This window comes from Pseudorca crassidens, chromosome 5 (genome assembly GCF_039906515.1).
Source record: "Pseudorca crassidens isolate mPseCra1 chromosome 5, mPseCra1.hap1, whole genome shotgun sequence".
Classification (NCBI taxonomy): Eukaryota; Metazoa; Chordata; class Mammalia; order Artiodactyla; family Delphinidae; genus Pseudorca; species Pseudorca crassidens.
In genome coordinates this window covers 68,069,377-68,091,308 of record NC_090300.1, presented here as the reverse complement: position 1 = coordinate 68,091,308, position 21,932 = coordinate 68,069,377, and the positions used below count along the sequence as shown (strand labels likewise).

The following is a 21,932-nucleotide window of genomic DNA, read 5'->3' as shown; positions in this document are numbered from 1 at the left end:
AAAATGGTGTTCTATGAGGAAGGCCGCTATTTCAGCTCAAAACTCAAACAACGACACAAATGCCTTGCCTTGAGGCAACATCTTACTTCAGTATGCAGAAGTGCTTTATGTGTACTTTACATTTTGTCATACAGAATATTTTAAAAGATCAGTACTCCAGGGTCAAGTTTTTTTTTTTTTTTGCGGTACGCGGGCCTCTCACTGTTGTGGCCTCTCCCGTGGTGGAGCACAGGCTCCGGACCCGCAGGCTCAGTGGCCATGGCTCACGGGCCCAGCCGCTCTGCGGCATGTGGGATCTTCCCGGACCGGGGCACGAACCCGCGTCCCCTGCATCGGCAGGTGGACTCTCAACCACTGCGCCACCAGGGAAGCCCTCCAGGGTCAAGATTATTAAAAACTAATAATTTTTACTGCTTATCAAGGACCCCTTTACTGAGAGTATCATAGCAATGAGAATACGATGATTATTAGTACAGTTTGGTGCCATTACCTTGATTCTTGTTAAGGTTCCAGCAGTTTTACCCACCATTGCTTTTGCACCATCTGTGCAAATATTAACACAGTGAAAAGGCAAATGACTTCTTGCTATTATTAGGAAAACATTTTTAGCCTTGTGGAACCCCTGAAAGAGTGTTGGGGATCCTAGGGATCTGCAGATCACATTTTGAGAACTATGTGGGTTAGTGGTGAAGAGCATGATGCAGGGTGCAGATTGCCTTTGTTCGAACCCTCTTTCTGTTGCTGATGAGCTGTGTGACTTTGGGAGGATATTGAGCCTCTCTGTGACTGTTGCCTCTCTGTAAAATGGGTGTAATAATAGTACCTGCCTGATTAAATGAGTTAATCTGCCTAATAGTTAACCCATTGATGGGTATTGGTGAAATTAATACCTAGTTGATTGGTTGATTGCTTATCTGAAGAAATAAAGGCAAGGTTTGCCCAGAAGCTGTCTCCTCCATCTGTATTCTAGGATGCCTGAGATGGCCACCATTATCATTCCTTCTTACCCTTATGGTGGCAAAGTACGTATTAACTGAATGAAAACCTGTATGGTAAAAGGGGTAATGTATTAGCTAACAATTTAGCAGAGATTGGCACCTCTTGCCAACTGAGTCAAGGCTCTGATGGAATGGAGAAGGATAGTTAGTGCTTGATGAAGTGACAATGGTGGGGGAGGTCCAAGAGCAGTGAGGGGTCCCTCAGACAGCTGGAATGTAGCCAGAGAGTACTGAGCAAGGGCTCTTTGGGGAGGGGAGGACACTGGAATTGGTCCTGGTCTCTTCTTTCTTTTGTGAATTGCAAGCGTAGTTCAGGCATATGTTAATGTAAGTGCCCCTCCCTACACATTCTCCATTTCTGAGGTGCAGCCATCTCTGGGGCAGTACAATAAATCTCATTAGTTCAGACCTGGCTAATGTTGAACTTGTAACTGTTTCGAGGTAGACAGTGCAATGCACAGAAAAGAGCATGAGCTCTGTAAGGAGGCATGTCAGGTCTCAAATCCTGGCTCTGTCATAGCCCAGCTCTATGGCCTTGGGCAAAGGATTGAACGTTTCTAAGCCTCTGTTTTGTCTCTGTAAAATGGAGCTGCCAGTACCTCTTGTGGAGGCATGAATATTAAATGAGATAGCTGATGGTAGGCACTCAATAAATATCTGTTACTTTCCCCATGCTGGATTCAGTTATCTTAAACTCCATCACTGTTATTGTATAATAAGGGCCTAACTGCTATTCAAACCATGTTATCATTGCCTTTTTACTTTTATTAAGAAACTTAAGTTTTTAGAAAAAATTAGATGTGGTATTGGAAGAGCTGCGATGCTACTTCTCCAGGGATTTCAAGTAACAATTCACAAAACCGTAACCCCTCCTCTGCTGTTTCTATGGACCTCTGAGGTGCTCTGATCCAGAACCCCTCTGCTCCATAGTACTGCCCGTTTGTTCAACAACTCAGCCTGGGAGTCACGCAGTTGCTCTGTCTTGGAGGCCAAGAGTCTCAGTCCAACCCAGCCACTTTCATGCTACGTCTGCCCAAGTGAAGAGGCAGAAGGAAGACGTGTGAGGAACAGCTGGCACACGGCCACCGCTCCAAGGTCCTTCCCCAAACGCCTGTTTCCTCCTGGTTACTACCCAGACTGACTCTTCCTCAGTGCCCTGATCGCCCTCAGTGTTCTTAGAATACCCATTGTCCTTGGAATTTCTTTTATTGTTTCTAGAATCTGGGTGGCTGCACCTTTTTTTTTTCCCCCATATCCCCCTCTGGAGTTTTAGAGAACCTTATGGTTGTTAATGAATCGATTTTCACAGCCTCCCCAGAAACAAGCCTCTTCTGTGTTACAGATCAAAGAACCTATTACTGACACAAAAGGAATCCAGCCAACTGGCCTTCCCTGCATGGAAGGCAGGTCCTGTTCTAATCTTGCCTCGGCTTTTGACTTGCTGTGTGGCCTTTGTTTCCTCATCCAACGATAATATCTACCTCGCAGGACTGTTGTGGAGTTCAACAAATGCTAAGAACAGTTCCTCTGAGAGGCTGAAAGATAGGTGTCAGATCTACGGCAGCGCCAGGGAACTCAGAGCGTGTTACGATGATTTACTCTGTGCTTTATCTTTGTGAGGGTGGTAAGTGGAGATGCTCCTGTACCCACTTTATACCCTTAAAATGTGCATTTCACCATCTCATTTTAACAGTTCCCATCCACTTCCCTTCCAGACTCGTAGGAAATTGTCTCTCTGGTGTGCTAAGAGTCATTTCACTCTTCACGCTTGTGTGCATCTGATTCCACTTTTGGTTGGGGCAGAGATGCCCTCCTCTGACCCTGGGTCCCTTCCTAATCTCCTTTTTGGTTCCGGCTTTTTTTCCTCAATATTTTGTCCCTTTGACCTCTCTGCATTTGGCATTAATCATGATCATACCTTTCCAAAACTTAATTGTGATGTTCTGCTCCCGGGACCCTGCCTCTGTGACTGACCAGACCTGGTCCCACTCATCTCTTACACCCCTAAATAGAGGCTGAGGTTAAGACCTTTTCTCAGCATAATCTCAGAAGTAATCTCATCCACTGTCAAGGTTTTAAACAAAACCAGTGTTCAACTTCTGGTCCTAAATTTCTAACTTCATGCTTGATACTTCCTCTTAGATTATCCTAACATCATGCAGATTCAGTATATTTTAAATGGAATTTATTTTCTCTCCTCTTTCCCTACTGCCCACCAGGGAAAAAATTAGTCCCCTTTCTGGATGAACCTAATTATGTTATGGGTTCCACCGTTAGTTCAAACCTTGCAGCCATTCGAACTCTCTTTTCTTGAATCCCCACATTTAATCTGTTCCCAGTAAACACTCCCCCTGCCCCAGTATTCAGGTTTGCATCATATAGAGCCTGCTATATGGTACCAGTGGTTTCTTACAAGGGCTCCCTGCCACCAGTCTCAACCCACTACAGTCAGGTTAATCTTCTAGAAACCTTCGTCTTGCCTTTTCACCACTCTCAAGTTCTTCCATGGCCCTCTATTGCCTTCAAACAATCATAGTGATTATCTGTTGCTGCTGTTTAACAAGCCCAAACTAAGTGGCATAAAAAAACCACCACTGTTTTAGGTTCATAGATTCTCCAGGTCAGAAGTTTGGAAAGGGCACAGTGGTTGGCTTTGCCTCTGCTGTGTGATGTATGGGTCCTCTGCTGGGAAGATTCAAAGGCTGGAGTGACTTGACGTCAGAGGGCTCACTTGCTCACATCTTCAGTGATTTGATGCTGGCTGTCGGATGGGACCTCAGCTGGAGCTGTCAGCTGGAACAGTGGTCTCTCCGTGTGGTTGCTTGTGCGTCCTCCCAGTATGGTGGCTGGTTCCAAGAGCAGGCGTTCCTAAGAGGGGCAGGATGTGATCTAGCTTCGGGAGCCACACAGTATCACTTTCACTGTGGCCACGAGTCTGTCTGGATTCAAGGGAAGGGAACGTAGGACCCCATCTCTTGTGGGAGGAGTGTCAAAGTCACATCATAAGAAGAGCATGTGGGTGATTTTGTTGCTGTCGTCTTTGGAAAATCCATCACAAAGTCTAGCCTGATGTGGGAGTTCCTTTAAAATATCGCCCAGCTTTTTTTTTTTTTTTTGATTGAAGTATACTTGATGTACAATATTGTGTTAATTTCAGGTGTACAGCAAAGTGATTCAGTTAATTTTTTCAGATTATATTCCATTATAGGTTATTATAAGATATTGAATATAATTCCCTGTACTATACAGTAAATCCCTGTTGCTTACCTATTTTATGTATAGTAACCAGCTGACCTTTTAAATGGAATATGAGAGCACCTACCATTCACAGAACACTTCCTGTGTGGCAGGCACTGTGTCGAAAGACTTCCTGTGCATTCTCATCTAATCTAACAATTCTAAGAGTTTAGATGAGGGAACTGAATCAGGAAGCTTAACGCAGCTTTGTCAAGGGTCACCCCGTTAGTAAATAGCTAAGTGGGGCTTGAATGCAGAACCTTTGCCTCCAGTCTTAACCTCCCGGCTATCCTGTCTCCACTTCTGTCAGGGCGCGCAGATGCAGGGAGAGAGAGAAAAGAGGATAGCAGTTATAAAAACTTACCAGGAATCAGGTTTAGTTTAGGCTCTGACCTCCCCACTTGGCCAGTTGCAGTCCTGGAGCGCTCACAACTCAAGGAAGCAAGACTCTCGTTGGCTGATGGCTCAGGCCACCTTGGTGCTCGGACCACACGTGGTCCCAGTGGACAGGAAGGGCTAGGGGGTGATCTCGTGACTGACTCTATGTCTCCCTCCACAGGCCTGGGCTGGGCTCTCTGGGACGCTCTCTTCCTCTTCTGTTCTCTCCTGTGGGTTCCTATCTGGTCCTAGTGCCCACTTAGGACTCCTTGGCTCCAGCACGTGTTTGCTTTGACCTCATGCTCACTGAAGCCCCATTTAGAGTTACAGATATTTGTCTCTGCGTAGTTTGCCTTCTCTCTGGATTTGGCTCAACTAGATTCCCTGGGGTTGCCTAGCCTGAACCTGCTTACCTGGGCTGCCTCCCACCCTCACTTATGCTGTTTTCTCTGCAGGATGAATGTCCTTTGTCTCCCTTCTCTACCTGATGGTACTGAATCTCTTTTCAAGACTCAGCTCAGGTTCCTACCCACCTTCCTTAAGGCTGGTTATGGTCCCTCTTCTGAGCTCCCACAGTTTCTTGTACATTCTTCTAGAATGGTTTTTGTCCCATTCTGTACTTGTCTGCTGTTTAGTTCCATGTGACCCTCACTAGTCTGGGAGCTCCAGCAGGGAAGAAACTGTGTGTCATTCATCTTGGAGCCCTCGGTGCCTGTTAAGAGCCGGGCATATCAGTGATCCTCAGATCCTCCTGAGGAGGCTGGTGTGGTACCTGGAACACCAGTGCTTTTTTTTTTTTTGCGGTACACGGGCCTCTCACTGTTGTGGCCTCTCCTGCTGCGGAGCGCAGGCTCAGCAGCCATGGCCCACGGGCCCAGCCGCTCCGCGGCATGTGGGACCCTCCTGGACCGGGGCACGAACCCGTGTCCCCTGCATCGGCAGGCGGACTCTCAACCACTGCGCCACCAGGGAAGCCCCACCAGTGCTTTTTATGTCTGTTAATGGGTTGACAGGGGTGGATGCTGCCAACAGAGACATGGGGGTGGGAAGAAGATTCAGGGATCTGGAGACTCAGAAGATGTGGCTTCTCATCTAAAAAACTTTGGACAAATCACTTCTCTGGAATGCAGTGTCGTTTATTTATGAGATGAAAGGATTTCCTTAAGGACCTTCCCAGTCCTAATACCTGTGAAGATAATTTTAAATGATAAGCTTTTGACTGTAGACTGCCATGGAGCTAAGCAGTGAGTTCTATCCATTGAAAATATGACCCAATGTTATCATTTCCAAAGGATGGAAGTTTGGTTATTTGTGCAGTTTTGACTGTGCCCTGGTGGTGGGCTGTGGCTGACTAGATTTGATGGAATCATAAACATGGCCAGAGTCCATGAAGCCTTTCTCCTTCCCACATAAACCTCAGTAGATCCTAATTCTCAAAGTCTCCACTGGATTTTATTGTCTTCTCTCCAGTTTAACCAACAAGAAACATTTCAACAATTTTCAGCTCTTAATTAGCAAAAGCAAGACAGAATGACATATCCCTTTGGGGACAAGACAAAACTATTTTTATGGCTCACAGTTTTCCCTTGTAATGAAGTCTGGTCTTGAAAACACCCTAACATAGTAGGTTCTTGTAACTCGATTATAATTACATAATTATGTATAATAATGTGTATATGTTTTATGTATATGTATTATGTATACATGTGTCTATGTGTTTATATATCTGTGAGTGTATTTACATAATTATACAGCATCAGGCCTGAGTTCTCTACCCGCCAGACCCGATGTAAAGAGGCCATTCCTGTAGTTTTCCAGTGAGCTGTGAGCACAGCTGAGGGTCATTTCCCGGAGTCCCTCTGCAGCCTTCACCAGACTGATTATTCTTAGTTTGATTATCTTAGCCTGGATCGTACAAGCCTCTCCCTTTACTTCCCTGTCTCCACCCTCCCGCCATATCACCTATATCCAAGCTCACTATACCTCCTCCAGAAAGCACAAAATGACACAAATTTGAAAACTTAAACCTGCCAGCGTTGCCCCTCAGTAGAGGTTCGCTTCACAGCCGGCTGGTGAAGGAGGTGTGAAGAAAGTGAAGAAAGGCAGTGCTGTCTTAAGGTGTGATTCAGTTCTTGTTGCAATCACTTAAGTTTTAAAAACTACTCCACGAAGCTCTTATCTTGTATCTTGCTCCTGTAGTGTATCCTAACAGTGTCTTCTTGTGCCTCAATTTCACCCCCTACAAAATGGGGGTAAACAAACACTGCCACCCGGAGGTTTCCAAGGGCTGCCAAGGAGGCAGCGTGAACGGTTGGTGAATAGAAGGCATTATCTGCCACCCAGAAGAAAAGCACCTCCCAGACAGACCACAGGGCTGTCCTGCCTTGCCAAAGGAGGCTTCTCTGTAAGCAGGAGGAGTAACATGGGCGAATTGCCCCAGGCTCTGTTGGTCCTGATGACAGAGGGAACTTGCTAGGTGGATGTTCATGTCTTTTCAGATGAAGGTGAGGAGGTGGGGGACAGAAAGGAGGAAGACAGGTGCACGAGAGGCTTGCTTGAGGTTTCAGTTGATAAACAGTGTTTTATTAGTCTGGAGGAAGCCAGCACGAAAGTACAGTTTTTAGAGAAGGAATTGATTTCCAGTAAAATTTGCTGAGCACGTAGCAAAATTAAAAGTTTTAACGATAAAAATAAAATTCAGGGGAATTCCCTGACGGTTCAGTGGTTAAAACTCCGCGCTTTCACTGCTGAGGGCGCTGGTTCAATCCCTGGTCGGGGAACTAAGATCCCGCAAGCCACGTGGTGTGGCCAAAAAGATATATATATATACGTGTATATATATATATATATATATATATATATATATATATAATTTGTGTGTGTGTATGTATAAAATTCAGGGAGAGGAAAAAACCTCAGTTGGAAGGAGAAAAAGAGTATGAACATTCCCTTTCGTATGTGACATTAACTGGCTAAAATTCACACATTAATTTTTGGTAATTTCAAGATGCCTAGGGCGTCTCGTTCTGTTGACAGTACACAGGAAGTGGCAATTGGTAGTGCTTTGTGACATCTACTTGTTCACGTGCACATGGGTGCATGGTCGTGTACACACACACACACACACACACACACACACACACACACACACACACACACACACACACACACACACACACACACACAGCTTCGAGGCTTTCCTGGTGACCTTTCTTCTCTCTTCTTTGCCCAGAGTACCCTTGGAGTAATTTGCCAGCCCTGTACCAGCTGCACTTTGATGTGGCTTGACCGTTTGTAGACTACCTCTTCACCTCTTCACTCTACAGTTACACCCTGTTTGGTTTCAGAATTTGTTTCTGTTCGTACAAAGCATAATCCCAGCCCTGCAGTGTAGCCCAAGGTGAGCAGTTCTAAAGCTCTGAGCCTCAGTTTCCTTATCTGCAGAATGAAGTTGTTCTGAAATCTGAAACTGAGGTTCTTCCACAACCTTTTGAGGATGTCAGCTGTAAGGTCTCATTCCCTCCATAACTGGGTGGGAGGAGTAGCTTCAGCAGCATGACATCCGAGTGACCTGTCAGCGTCCTCTCACATCATCCAGGTAAGAGCTGCTGGGAGCAACATGCTTAGATTCCCAGTGGTTTGCTGGAGGAGCCAACTGTGTGCATCTCTTTGCAGCTTTTGTTTGATGGCATCAAGTTAGTGGCTTTACATTAGCTGTGGTGAGAGTATTTACATTTTGGAAATTAACAAACGCTACACACTGCCTCCCCCTCGCCGCTTAGTTTAAGTATATACCGGTGTTTCTCTCATGTGAGTTTCTCTCTATCAAAGCTCACTTCTTTGTACTCTAGCCTTCACCCCCCAGTCAGCACTCTTGGTTGCTTCACGGTCATCGCTTAACCTTCTTTCTGCTTAACCTGTAGAAGCGTCCACGCATATGAGGCGAAGCACATGCGAGGAGAGCTGTCACAGGTATTGTTGAGCCTGTGGCTGCAGCAAATTTTCACAGCACTGGTGATAGCCAATTTTTTAATACCTCTATTCTAGTAAACCCAATCTACTTTATCTTTTATACTATTGTTAGTCAAAGATAGGTAGTATCTTACAGTTTTGTAGAGCTTTGTCACACCCCACTATCTCTGCCTCATGAATAAGTGGAATAATGAATGCCTGCCCTGCTCAAATGTCGGCAGTGATCTCCCTTAGCCTACTATATTAGCACAAACGCCTCACCCTATTAAATAAGACCTCCGCAGTTGTCGCGACTTAGTAGTCATCTGTCTCCCCAGTAGATGTACCCTGTTTTCCCTTGTCCAAACACAGTCTGTTATTTCCTCTCCCCACCCAAGCTCATCTCTGACCATCACAATCCTATCATGGTCCACGTTGATACCACCTGCAAGGCATGACTGGGGCCCCTGGTTTCCCAAGGACATGGCTCCCTTAAGCTGCGAAGGCCAGCAACTTTCAAAGGACTGGGAAGCCCAGAATAGCAACCCATAGGGGTGGTTCTTGACTTCAAAAGATGCAAGACCATTATCTCTGGTGTTACCCTGCACCTTGTTCATCTCTGCTTCTCCAGTTTTGATCATGGCTTTGCTCTTCCCTTCTTCCTGCTTCAGTTTTCCACTCAGATTTCTTCCTACCCATCTGCCAGTTCCAGGAGGGAGTTTCTGACTTAATTTCTGGCAGAGTTATTGCTCTGGCCCTTGAACTATGCTCACACCCTCTCTTGGCCCTGATCTTCTCAATTTCAATGTCTGGCCTCCTGAGTCCAGGGCCTTTTTTTTTTTTTGGTAAAGAGCAAGATAGTAAATATATTAGGTTTCTTGGCCCATATGGTCTCTGTCACACCTTCTCAACTCTGCCTTTCTAGTGGAAAAGTAGCTATAGACAATATATAACCAAACAGGAGGTTCAATAAAACTTTACTTACAAAATCAGGCTTTGGACTGGATGTAGCCCACCAGCCATAGTTTGCTGACCCCTGCCCTAGTCAAACATCTGTTAATATCTACTCCTGACACTTGTTCATAAAACTGTGTGCCAGCTTGAATATGTGATGTTCATTAGCGTAGCTCGTGCAAGAGATCCTGTCTGGGACGTGCCCAGCTGGGAATCCTGCAGCCTCAGAGTTAAGGGTTCCAGAGAACATACTTGTCCTGTTTGCTCGACCCACAAAGGAGCACTGATTCAAAATGGGCAGAAGCACTTGTGTTATGAGGGCCAGTATGACATAGAGCAGCATTTCCCAAATTTCAGCCATCTGTGTACTGCTTTCATGTTTTCTGCCGTTATCTCTACACCTGCCCTGTTAACTACTTAATGTTGTCTTTTGAAGTGGTCCCCCTTTAAAAAACTTAACCTAAGTTTACTTTTAAAAGAAACTTTATATTATTTATATAATTGAAAAACCAGTACTATTTGCAATAAATGGAAAGTAACCATAAAAATGAAATATACTGAAAACAATGTGTTGTTATTAAGTTCTAGCTACCGTTGCTTGTTAAGGTTCTGAGCCTAACATTTTTTTTTTTTTTTTTTGCGGTACTTGGGCCTCTCACTGCTGTGGCCTCTCCTGTTGCGGAGCACAGGCTCCGGACGCACAGGCCCAGCAGCCATGGCTCAAGGGACCAGCCGCTCCGCGGCATGTGGGATCTTCCCGGACCGGGGCACGAACCCGCGTCCCCTGCATCGGCAGGCGGACTCTCAACCACTGCGCCACCAGGGAAGCCCAACATTTTTTTATTTTTAGAGGGAGGAGGATTAGTATTGGAGAGGTGTTAAAGACTTCCAGCCTCAGACTGAGAGATTTTCCTTGATACAAAAAGAAATATTAGAAAATAAATGCAATGTGGTGCATTGTTTTTATTGCTGTATTTACTCACCTCCTGCAGACATTACATGGAACTCCATGTCTCATGTGACACCTAAAAACCCCTAGAAGGACAGGATTAGTGACTTGGGCATCAAACAGACCTGTGTTCACATTCCTGGCTTCACCTTAGACTCCCCAGCTGCAAAGTACGAACAGTACTTGTCCCAGCTTCATTCATGGAGCAAGTAGGAGTCAGGTATTGGCTTTCTGGGCCCTGCTGGGCACCAGTGTGGGGCTTGTTTTAGGCACTGGAGTTGGTGTTGGTAAAGCACCCAGCACAGTGCCTGTCCCTCGCATGGGCATTATTGTTCCCGGAACCCCTGTGAATTCAGAATCTCTCTTACAGCTCTTACAATAGTATCTATGAGATTTCTGTAATTGGTCCTATTGCATCACAGCTGAGAGACCTTGGGCAAGTTACTTAAATTCCCTTCTGGTCCACTGACCAGTGTGAGAATTAGGTGAGATGACGTGTGTAAAATTGCTTTGTAATGGTGAAGTCTGCACCAGGTTTGTCATTGGCAGTACCTTGGGTGGTGGGTTTTGTTGACCTGTCTTCCTCGCCTTTTTGGACTGAGTTCCCTGGAGGGCAGAGACCGTGGTGGTGGGCCTCTGTCTACATCTCCCCCCTTTGCATTTGCAGCTTGTGCAAAACTGTCCATGAAGGGAATGGAAAATGTCATTCCTGTTCATTCTCATTTCCTTCTCTCCTCTCCCTCCCAAGAATGGAATTTTTGGCTTTATAAACTAAGGAATCTCAGTGGTACCCGCTTCCCATCCGGAAAATACTGGTATGGTAGGCTAGGCTGTCCCCACCAGCACAGGCCTGTGATGAAAATGTGTCTACTTGTCCTCTGTTGACTCCAGGTGCTGCTTGCTTGGATTCCTGTGTGTCACCTCCTGCAGTGGCATTCTGCACCATTTGCCCTTTAGCTGGTTAGTTCTCTGCCGTTTCAAAGCTCACTCTCCACCTCCTGTGATCCTGCTGATTCATAGTCTTTCCCTTAGAACTCTTGTTTGTTATAGATGTTTTTACAAGTTCTTAGCCATGGGGTTCTTTTCTTCTAGCCTTTACAAACCATTTTTCTTGGCTCACAGATTAAAGTCTGTCTATCCATCTGTGTCATTGAGTAAAGATTTCTAAGACTTCTCTTGAGTCCTATTCTCACAGTAAACCACTCACAGCACAGAAATTCTTCCTTTAAAGGTTTTTTTGCCTGGACAACTTAGTTCTTATACACATTTCTATGGGAGGAAGAGGCATCTTTACTGTCCTTGAGGGAAGAGAGCAGGCAGGGCTGGAGAACTCTCGACACTAAGGAGGATTGTAGAAAGAGACCATCTGGCCCCAGAGAAATGAAATAACCTGCCACAAATAGCCCAGTCACATATCTGGGTGGTGGCCCCACGCCCAGCAGTCCTGATGCCTAGTCTGACTTTCTGCCCACGACCTCCCAGTAGACTGGGGTCTCAAGCGCTCAGGGAATGAGCTCCCTCTTAGAGCTCCATGGCCATCAAAGGGCTGCAAGGATCTTGGTCAGAGACAGAGGGGCCCTTTTACATTCAGATGACCTGGGCTGACCAAAGTGAATTGAAATGAGAGGCCCGATTACATGAGCTTAAAGGGCAACCACGCCTGCTGTCTGTTCACTTGTGTATAATCATCCCTTGAAAAGAAAAGTGCTGGATGGTGGGATGAACAAATCACAGTGGTGGGGCAGAGTCTGGCTGGGCTGCAGAAATGTAAACAGTGGGTTGTGATAAATGGCTATGAAGAAGGCACTAGCTAAGGGCCGCAGGGGCACTGACCTTGCCCGTCTGGGCAGCTGCCCCTCAGTTAAGGTGAAATATTGATCCTGGCACCTGATCTTAACCAGACATGACCTGGAAATGAAGAATGTCCCCTTGTCCGCATTCTGATGATCAACCAGCACTGATGGGGTTGGCTTCCTCATGCACCACCATGACCCTGAGTAAATACCCTCTCCCTAACCAGGTCAGGGAGCTTGAGCAGCCAGGGGCGATATTCTCCCTGCACTTCACCTCTCCACCACCACCCCAAAAGGAACGTGGGAGGTGAACCCCTTATGAGGATGGGTTGGTAACGTAGTATGGTGGCCAACCCAGCAGTCCTGGCATTCAAACTAAGGCAGCCTACTCCCCAGAGAGCTGTGCTCTTTGCTGCTAGAAGAGGCAGAGGAGAGGCCTCTGAGTTTTGTTTCCTGTTAAATATAGAAAGAGGAAAAGGAAGAAAAAGAGGGAGATTCTTACTCAACACAGCATATTTGTAAGATTGCACTACAGACCAAAGGCACATCAGTTAAATCAATGTTTCTTGGATAGATGCTGTAGAAAATATTAATAAAAGAATTCAAAACATATATTGGGCAGAGGAATCATTATTAGAATAAGAAAATACTCTTCTAAGGGCATAACTTTGATGGAGGCATTATTCATGTGGATTAAAAAAATAACAGTTCTGGTGCATTCATTTAAAAAAATCAGTGGTGGTATTTAATCATACCTTCCACTGACCTAAAGCACGCTTAATTTTTGTTTAATACATTTATTTATTTTGGGCTTCATTGGGTCTTTGTTGCTGCACGCGGGCTTTCTCTTGTTGCGGCGAGCAGGGGCTCCTACTCTTTGTTGCGGTGCGAGGGCTTCTCATTGCAGTGGCTTCTCTTGTTGCGGAGCATGGGCTCTAGGCACGCAGGCTTCAGTAGTTGTGGCGCGCGGGCTCTAGAGTGCAGGCTCAGTAGTTGTGGCGCACGGGCTTAGTTGCTCCACGGCATGTGGGATCTTCCCGGACCAGGGCTCGAACCCGTGTCGCCTGCATTGGCAGGCGGATTCTTAACCACTGCGCCACCAGGGAGGTCCCTTAATTTTTTTTTTTTTTTTTTGCGGTACGCGGGCCTCTCACTGTCGTGGCCTCTCCTGTTGCGGAGCACAGGCTCCAGACGCGCAGGCCCAGCGGCCATGGCTCACGGGCCCAGCCGCTCTGCGGCATGTGGGATTCTCCTGGACCAGGGCACGAACCCGTGTCCCCTGCATCGGCAGGCGGACTCTCAACCACTGCGCCACCAGGGAAGCCCGTCCCTTAATATTTTTAATGGATCTGTTTGTTACACTCTCAAGAGGTGTGGTGAATACGTGCTGGGAACAGAAGGGTATTATAATGGTAGTTGGCAAGATGCTTTAATTTTCATCTGGAGGCACTTAATTTGTTGGTTAAGTGTACCTGGCAGCCCCATGTCAAAGGGAAGTGAGGAATTATCAGTAGACTGCCCCAGTAGTGAGGTGCACACAGCTATAGAATTATACTTGCACCTAAATTCTCAGGGCCACAAGGCTGTCTTCTCTGAGGAAGGGAGTCAGTTAAGAAGAAAACAGCTTCTGAAAAGAAAGTTAATGCTGATGGCTGTGTTTACGTTGTCTCCCAGTTTCTGAGTCTTGGTGAAAGGTTTATCACCTTCGTGGTCCCTGGAAGCGTGCTCTGCTCCTCTCAAACCAAGTGCCCTTGCTGCCCTGCCTTTGTACACCTCATTCCCTTGATCTGAAAGGCCCTCTAAACCCCTCTGCACTCTCTACTTCACCTTTGCCCTCCTGGCTCACTCTGCCTCGTACTGCTCAGACTCAGCTGAGGCATCACCTTCCCTGGAGGCCTTGCCAGGTTCTCCTCCTGTCTGCTCAGCCACTCGGCACCCCCCAGGCACCCTCCAGCGTGGTGCAGGCCTGTCTCACAGCAACACTGCATGCAGGGTGCACTGGCTATCTTCCTGCCAGACTGTGAGCTCCTCATGGTGGGGAACAGGCTTTTCACCTGTCTCTCTGGTGTCCCGCAATACTCAGTGAGGGTTTGTTGAATAAATGAAGTGAATGAAGTTAATCAGATCAGGAATCACCTGCCAGAACACAAAGAAGAGCAGGGAAGCATTCTGTGGAGTTTCCCAGAGTGGGTGAGGTGGGTAGGTTCTTTAGCATATGAAAAACGATCAGCTTCATTCATAGTTAAAATGCAAAAAAAGATAGTAGTTTTCACCTATGAATGGGCAGAAATCAAAAATTGGAGAGCTGCGTTTTCATGTGTGGAGAAACAGTGTTGCATTTGTACGTTGACGTTACAAATGCACAGCCTTCTGACTCAGTGATTCCACGTCTAGGAGCTTATCTTCCAAGATACACTCACAGGTGTAAAATTAGGTAGATAGACAAGTTACTTGCTACAACATTTTTGGTTTTTTGGAAATAGCAAAAGGTTAGAAACGTATGTCCATCAGTAGGAGACCAGTTAAATAAATTATGGTATATTCATAAAGTTGAATGTTGTCAAAAAGAATAATACAGCTCTGTGTATGGCTATGACACATCTCCAAGTGAAAAAAGCATATACAGAGCACTAACATTTTTTTTTGGGGGGGAAAAAAGAATACACAGTCGACCCTTGAACAGGATGGGTTTGAACTGCATGGGTCCACCTATACATGGGTTTTTTTCAATAAATATATTGGAAATTTTGGGGAGATTTAGGACAGTTTAAAAAAAAAACCTCACAGATGAACCATGTAGCCTAGAAATACCAAAAAGATTAAGAAAAAGGTATGTCATGAATGCATAAAATATATGTAGATATACATATACATACAAAATATGTGTTTATGTTATTAGTAAGGCTTCTGGTCAACGGTAGGCTATAGTAGTTAAGTTCGGGGGGGGAATCAAAAGTTATAAGCAGATTTTCAGCTGCACGGGGGGCGTGGGTAAGTACTCTTAACCCCATGCTGTTCAAGGGTCAACTATATACGTATATGCTTTTGTGCAGAATACTCTGGAATGATTTTTAAAAACTGGTATCAGGACTGGAGTCCTGAAGGATAGATAACAGAGGGCAAATTTTTCTGCTATGTTTTTTCTGCTTTGGTACCTTTTGAACTTTGTGCAAAGAATATGTAGTACTTATTTCTAAAAAGTTAATTTGTTTTAAAGAAGCCAGTTGAGTGATAGATACGTGTCCAGTTTTGCTGAGATCTGCAGAATCACTATATAAAATTCACTAGGAAGAGCTCCATGTAGTATAAACACTTTTCATCCTGACGTCTCACCACAGTCCCACCCCGCCTGTCCCCCTTGCCTTTGAAGTCTCTCTTACTCACCTGTTGCCTAGACCATTGGAGTTGGAAAGGGCCTTGGACAGTTATCTAGTGGTGTATGCATTTAATCAAGCTAACACTGCTGCTTTTCCAATAAATGTGTCATGTCTTTTTTATATATATATAAATTTATGTATTTTATTTATTTATTTTTGGCTGCATTGGGTCTTCGTTGCTGCACGCGGCTTTCTTTAGTTGCAGTGATTGGGGGCTACTCTTCGTTGCAGTGCGCGGGCTTCTCATTGCGGTGGCTTCTCTTGTTGTGGAGCACGGGCTCTAGGCACGCAGGCTTCAGTAGTTGTGGCTCACGGGCTCTAGAGCGCAGGCTCAGTAGTTGTGGCACACGGGCTTTGTTACTCTGCGGCTTGTGGGATCTTCCCGGACCAGGGCTCAAACCGTGTCCCCTGCATTGGCAGGCGGATTCTTAACCACTGCGCCACCAGGGAAGCCCTGTATCATGTCTTAAGTTTCTCTCACCTGCTGCTAAAGCATGTTACTTTAAAAATATGAATGTAGGCTTTACAGAGTTGTATACATCAAAGTTGCAATAACAAGTAGAATATCAGTACAATACTAATTAACCAGCATCTGAATTATGGGCCAGAGCTCTGTTTCTATGTAGTGGAAACCTAAGCTTTGATACAGTGGTTTATGCCATCAGTGGAATTCCTTGGAGGCAGTTATAGTCTCCTTATTCACAGTCCCATGCCAAGACCTATATACACCTGTAGGAAATGGACAAGCTCCTACTTAGCTGTGCCGTATACTCCATTCATAGTAAATTTCAGGAAATAACATAATACCTTCAAAATCCAGACACCAGAGATTGTACAAGAGTAACCCTGGCACTAGTGAAGATGTAAACATAAGGCTTTCTGCAATAAGGTAGAAAAGGGAAGAAATGGGATAAATTGTGGCTGCAGGGGTGGGTTGTGATATAGAGTCACAAATCCACTTTTTTTGGATTGTAAGCCATTCAATCATAAAATAGTATGGACTCTGTCGGCTAACTTATCTAGTAGGTTGTTAAAAACTGTGACCCAAACAAAATGCAAGATTTGTTGGGATGATTTTTTTTTTTTTTTAATTCAGTCTCTGTAGCCTAAGGTCCACGGAGAGAGACACCTCTTCTTTCTGCTCCTTACCTTTTCTTTGTGACAGTTTTGTTTTGCTGCCAAAACGGAGTGAATCTTGGGTTTGGAAAGAAGCTTGTCTAACTGGCTGTCATCTTATCTCAAGTGCCTCATGTCTGAGGCATTAAGCAGGGAGGTTAAGTGACTGGCCCAGTATCCACCCGACAGCTTTGCCTGACGTGGAGCCAGCATTCAAACCGTGGTCTCTGGCTCCCTGCTCAGCACATCTCCCACTCTGCTTCTTGTGGTGCTGAAACAGTGGTGGCCTTTGGTAACGATAAAATGTTTTATTAGGGGTGGGGAGAATTATTAGGTTAGAAAATCCAGGGACTATATTTAAATTTATATTTTTTCTTAAATCATTGTTCTCTTCTAAGAAATCAAGGCCTTATGGACATTAGTAAATAAAAGTGTTTGCATTTCCACAAGTATCTATGCTTGACTATTACAAATTTTGTATTTCTCACCAAGGAACAAAAGTACTCTCACTTGGGCACAATAATCAAGGTGCTCTTAAATGAAGGAGAAGAATAATCCATCAGTTTGCCAATTGTACATTTTAGCTTGTGAAATTATCCTGAAATGGGTCCTTTTAAGCCTGAATCCACAGGTGATTCTTTATCACTTCAGTAGCTTCTCTTCCAGTTCAGTGCTGGCTCCATGCAGTGCCTTCTAATTGATTATCTGATTGTGACTCATCCGGTGAAGTCAAATCCATTCACATTTCATAGGAAAACCAGGCACCAGCTCTCCTGGGCATATCAGGACCGACGCTGGGAAAAGGAGTTTGAGGGTGCTTCTGTCAAAATAACCCTAATGCCTACCTGTGTAGGGTGCACTACAGTTTATGGAGCGCTTTCTCATAATCCCCTGGGATTTGGGGAGGGACAAATGAGAGGAGAGTGCAGGAGCTTATCACAATGCTAAGGAGACTGGGACTCCGAACAGCTAAGGGGAGGCCACCAACTGAACTCTCTTCCCTCCCTCATTCATGCTGCTGAGGACCTGGCTCCCAACAAAGAAAGGAAAGAGGGTCCTGGTAGTAGAGGGCAACCAACCGTGCACTGCTTCCAGGGAAGGGAGAAGAGAGAGGAAAAGGAATTTGAAGCTGTGGTAGCAGGACCTCCCTTGGCCACCTGCTGAGCCAGGTAGGTTGTTCACCTTTATTCACGTCAGGTGTTGACTCCTATATAGGATACTTCCCAGTATTGGGTCCTGCTGGGGCCCACCCAGCTAATGGTACTGGTTTGAGAGGAAGTGATGAAAAGTCAGGAACCAACTGAGACAGATGCTCTGTTTACTGTCTTTGTAAGACAGGGAACTCAAAAGAGAGTGTGAACCAACAGCTGGGAGGAATTCTACTTTTAAGTGCCAGAGATCTTAACCCTATCATGTACATTCATTCATTCCTCAGATTTCCTGAGTGACTGCTGTGTCCACATCACCAGGTTAGAGCTGTTGAGCTGCAGGGGTAGGGATAGGATGTACATAGTTCGAGAAGGATATGAATCTTGCATTTCGATCGGCACCACTGGAAAAATTTCTCTAGGCAAAAGTCTAGTCTCTCAAAATTGGTTATAAATCAAATTTGTGTATTTGCAGTTATCTCCCTACTAATTTGTCTTATTTCAGAATTGATGTAAAAATATCTTAAGATGAATCCTCATTAGGATGATGAATCCTTTTAAATATAAGAATAATTTATATGCCATCTTTCCCCAGTTCGTCTGTTTTAAAAGTTGGCTATTTGGCAATAAAATAAAATAAATTTAAAAAGGGGAATTCCCTTGCCGTCCATTGGTTAGGACTCTGCACTTTCACTGCTGAGGGCCCGGGTTCAATCCCTGGTCTGGGAACTAAGATCCCACAAGCTGCGTGGCATGGCTCAAAAAAAAAAAAGTTGGCAATTCTAGGTTTTAAAAAGTCTCATTGTATTCAAATCATGTAACATTAGCTCTAAGAGCTAACGATCTTCCTTTGTTTTTACATCAGCACTTTATGAGATATTGAAGACATTCACTGATTTGTTTTTCTTTGCATGCTGTGATTTTATTTTTTTATTGGTGGTGTTTGAGAAGTTTTTTCTTGACTCCTCTCCCAATTTTGAGAAATAACTTTTCCTCTGGTCCTCTTATTTTCTCCAGAGCTCCCCCTTTGTGTAGCAGAGGAAATCTCAGGGGGTTAAGTGCTAAGGGGCAGACCCGGGTGGGAAGGAAAGCTTCCCCTTTGTGGCAGTGCAGGTGTTCCACTGCTGTTATACACAGAAATGCCTGCCTCAGCTTTAACTTCCCCACGGTGGTTGGAAACAAGGACTTGTGTGATGCTCTTTACTACCTGCAATTACAGTTTAAGGATACTGTGCAGAAACAGGTGTTAAAGGACATTGGGTTCATGTCTAGCTAAAACCTAAAAATATGACTAAGAAAATGCAGGAATAGCCTTTTTCCTTGAGGACATAATTGATTCAAGGGACCAACTCTAAAGTACATTCTTTATTGAAATGTACATGTTGCATTAAACATGTAAAGTACATGTTTTATTGAAATTAATTAGAGAGCTTTAGGGTTGCTGAGGTCAGTGTTGTCTTTTCTGTTTGTTTACTCCCTAGAACATAAGCAGCATGCGGACACTTTTGTTCACTACTCTACCCCAGAACCTAAAACAAGTGCGTGGCTAGTAACAGGTGCTTAGTGAACACCTGTTAAATGAATTTGGAAAAGCTTTTGGTTTAATCTTAGAAATCATCTTATTTCCCAAATGAGATAAAATGTCCAGTTTTTTTTTTTTTTTTTTTTTTTTTTTTTTGAGGTACGCGGCCCTCTCACTGCTATGGCCTCTCCCGTTGCGGAGCACAGGCTCCGGACGTGCAGGCTCAGCGGCCATGGCTCACGGGCCCAGCCGCTCCGCGGCGTGTGGGATCTTCCCGGACCAGGGCACGAGCCCGTGTCCCCTGCATCGGCAGGCGGACTGTCAACCACTGCGCCACCAGGGAAGCCCTAAAATGTCCAGTATTTAACCTCCAGTCAGAACATTTGGGTATGGGTAGTTCGGATTGTTCATAGTACCTAACCTTCAGTGTGGGTGAGATGTTCCTTTTGTGTGAGACGGTGAATGCTATTTGATTTACACAGCATGGGGAAGGAGTTCTCTCCTCCCTTTCTCTGCTTACTTGGGATTTAGAGCTATATTAGAGATGAACTTAATTTTTCTTAATCATCCTGACTATAATGAATAAGATCAAAGTCTTTTATAACTGCTGGGAGTAGTTCCTTCTTTTCAGAAGTAAAATGGCTGTTGGTTTATCACTCATTCCCAGACATTGTGGACTCACAGCTTCTGGCTTGAATTTTTGTTAATTGTGACACTGTTTCTTCAGTATGTCAGGGCATGCCATTGTACTTGTTGTCTTCAGGGAAGAAACAGCACCTCCACATGAGTCATTACATCCAATCACAGGAAGGGTTTGCAGTGGCTACTGTGTCGGGAAATGTCTTCCCCTGCATTTTCCAGTCAACAGCCTGTTGCCTTGAGCTGATAAGCATAGACTGGAGTGAAAGAAATTGGCTGGGTTGAAGACCAGTCAGTGTCTTCACTAATCACGTGTTCTTCTTATAGTTGGAACACAGAATATGGGGTGGAGTGTGCCAGGAAAAAGAAGCCAGCTGTCAGCAACACATGCTCCTGGTGAATTTGCTGATTGCTGAGCACCTGCTCTATTCCAGATGCTACTTGAGCTGAGGAGGGAAAAAATGAAAAAGGCACAAGTAAAAAAAAAGGAAAAGGACAGAGTTGAGTGCTGTTTGGAGAACTCAAGAAAACAATTATTTGAAGATGAATTGGAGAGATGCTGAAAGGATGGCACAGTTGTTGGTGACGAGGCATGTGGCTTCATTTTCCTTTATAAAGATGGTTTTGTATTTACCCTGCACCACACAAGTAAAACATTTATGTACTCAAATTGTAACTTGTGTTGCATCAAGTTTATATATGTTTTTATCAGGGCTCAAAATATGATGTGTAAATATTTGTTTTTACCCTGGTTAGTCTTAATTACAGATAATGAATTGAGGGCCTTATACGGGTAATCACTTCATTAGAAACACAGTTTGCGGCTTCCCTGGTGGCGCAGTGGTTAAGAATCCGCCTGCCAATGCAGGGGACACGGGTTTGAGCCCTGGTCTGGGAAGATCCCACATGCCGCAGAACAACTAAGCCTGTGCACCACAACTACTGAGCCTGCGCTCTAGAGCCCACGAGCCACAACTACTGAGCCCACATGCCACAACTACTGAAGCCCATGCGCCTAGAGCCCAGGCTCTGCAACAAGAGAAACCACCACAATGAGAAGCCCGCGCACCACAATGAAGAGTAGCCCCCACTTGCTGCAACTAGAGAAAGCCTGTGCGCAGCAACGAAGACCCAACGCAGCCAAACATAAATAAATAAATTTTAAAAAAAAGAAGAGAAACACAGTTTGGTTTTGTTAACTGGCACCTTCATCACAGCACAATAAAATGCTTTCAATTCTTACATGGTTCAGATCTTGAAAAGCTGGAAGCTGACTTTGAGATCTTTCACTCACAGAAACTCAGCCTTACCTCTCAAGATCCCACCCTCCTGAACCCAAATGCCTGCTTGTACTCAGGCTCACTTGAATGTCCTTTCCTTCTGAGAACTTTGTCTCCTGTCTGGGATTCACCCCACCCTTCTCCATTCAGCAACCCATATTTTGGGGAGGGTTCTCAAACTCTATCCTGCCCCATGAGATTCAGCACAGTGCTGACTGGGGCCAGTGATGATGAGCAAAGGCTTATTAGGCTCACAGGCAGGCACAGCTCCCAGTCCTGGGCCAGGAGAGCTGTCAACCAGGAGTCAGGAGTCAGCTGACCCTGTGAAGGAGTTCACTAATTAATACCTTTATTGCCCTCTCTGAAGGGCATTTATATTAAATAAATCTTCTGAGGAGCAAAGGGTGAACCACTATAGTGAAATTTCCAAAATACCCCTTCCTGGGAGAGATGTTTTTGGTCAGAGTCTACAATGAGGTTGACAGTGAGAGGGAAAACCTGGAAATCTATTCCTAAGACTCATTTTCCTAGCATTTGCCTGAGGTGGTACATCTTGTCCAAAATTCATTGAACTGAAGTATATACATGAA

The 21,932-nt window shown here is 45.0% G+C and overlaps 1 protein-coding gene and 1 pseudogene across 5 annotated transcripts in view; one reads left to right on the top strand and one right to left on the bottom strand.

Moving 5' to 3' along the window:
- IGF2BP2 (insulin like growth factor 2 mRNA binding protein 2) overlaps positions 1 to 21,932 on the top strand; it is a 159,712-nt gene that overhangs the window by 86,406 nt on the left and 51,374 nt on the right. The gene's annotated exons all lie outside the window — the stretch shown is intronic.
- LOC137225447 (putative uncharacterized protein IGF2BP2-AS1) lies at positions 12,329 to 15,705 on the bottom strand (annotated as a pseudogene).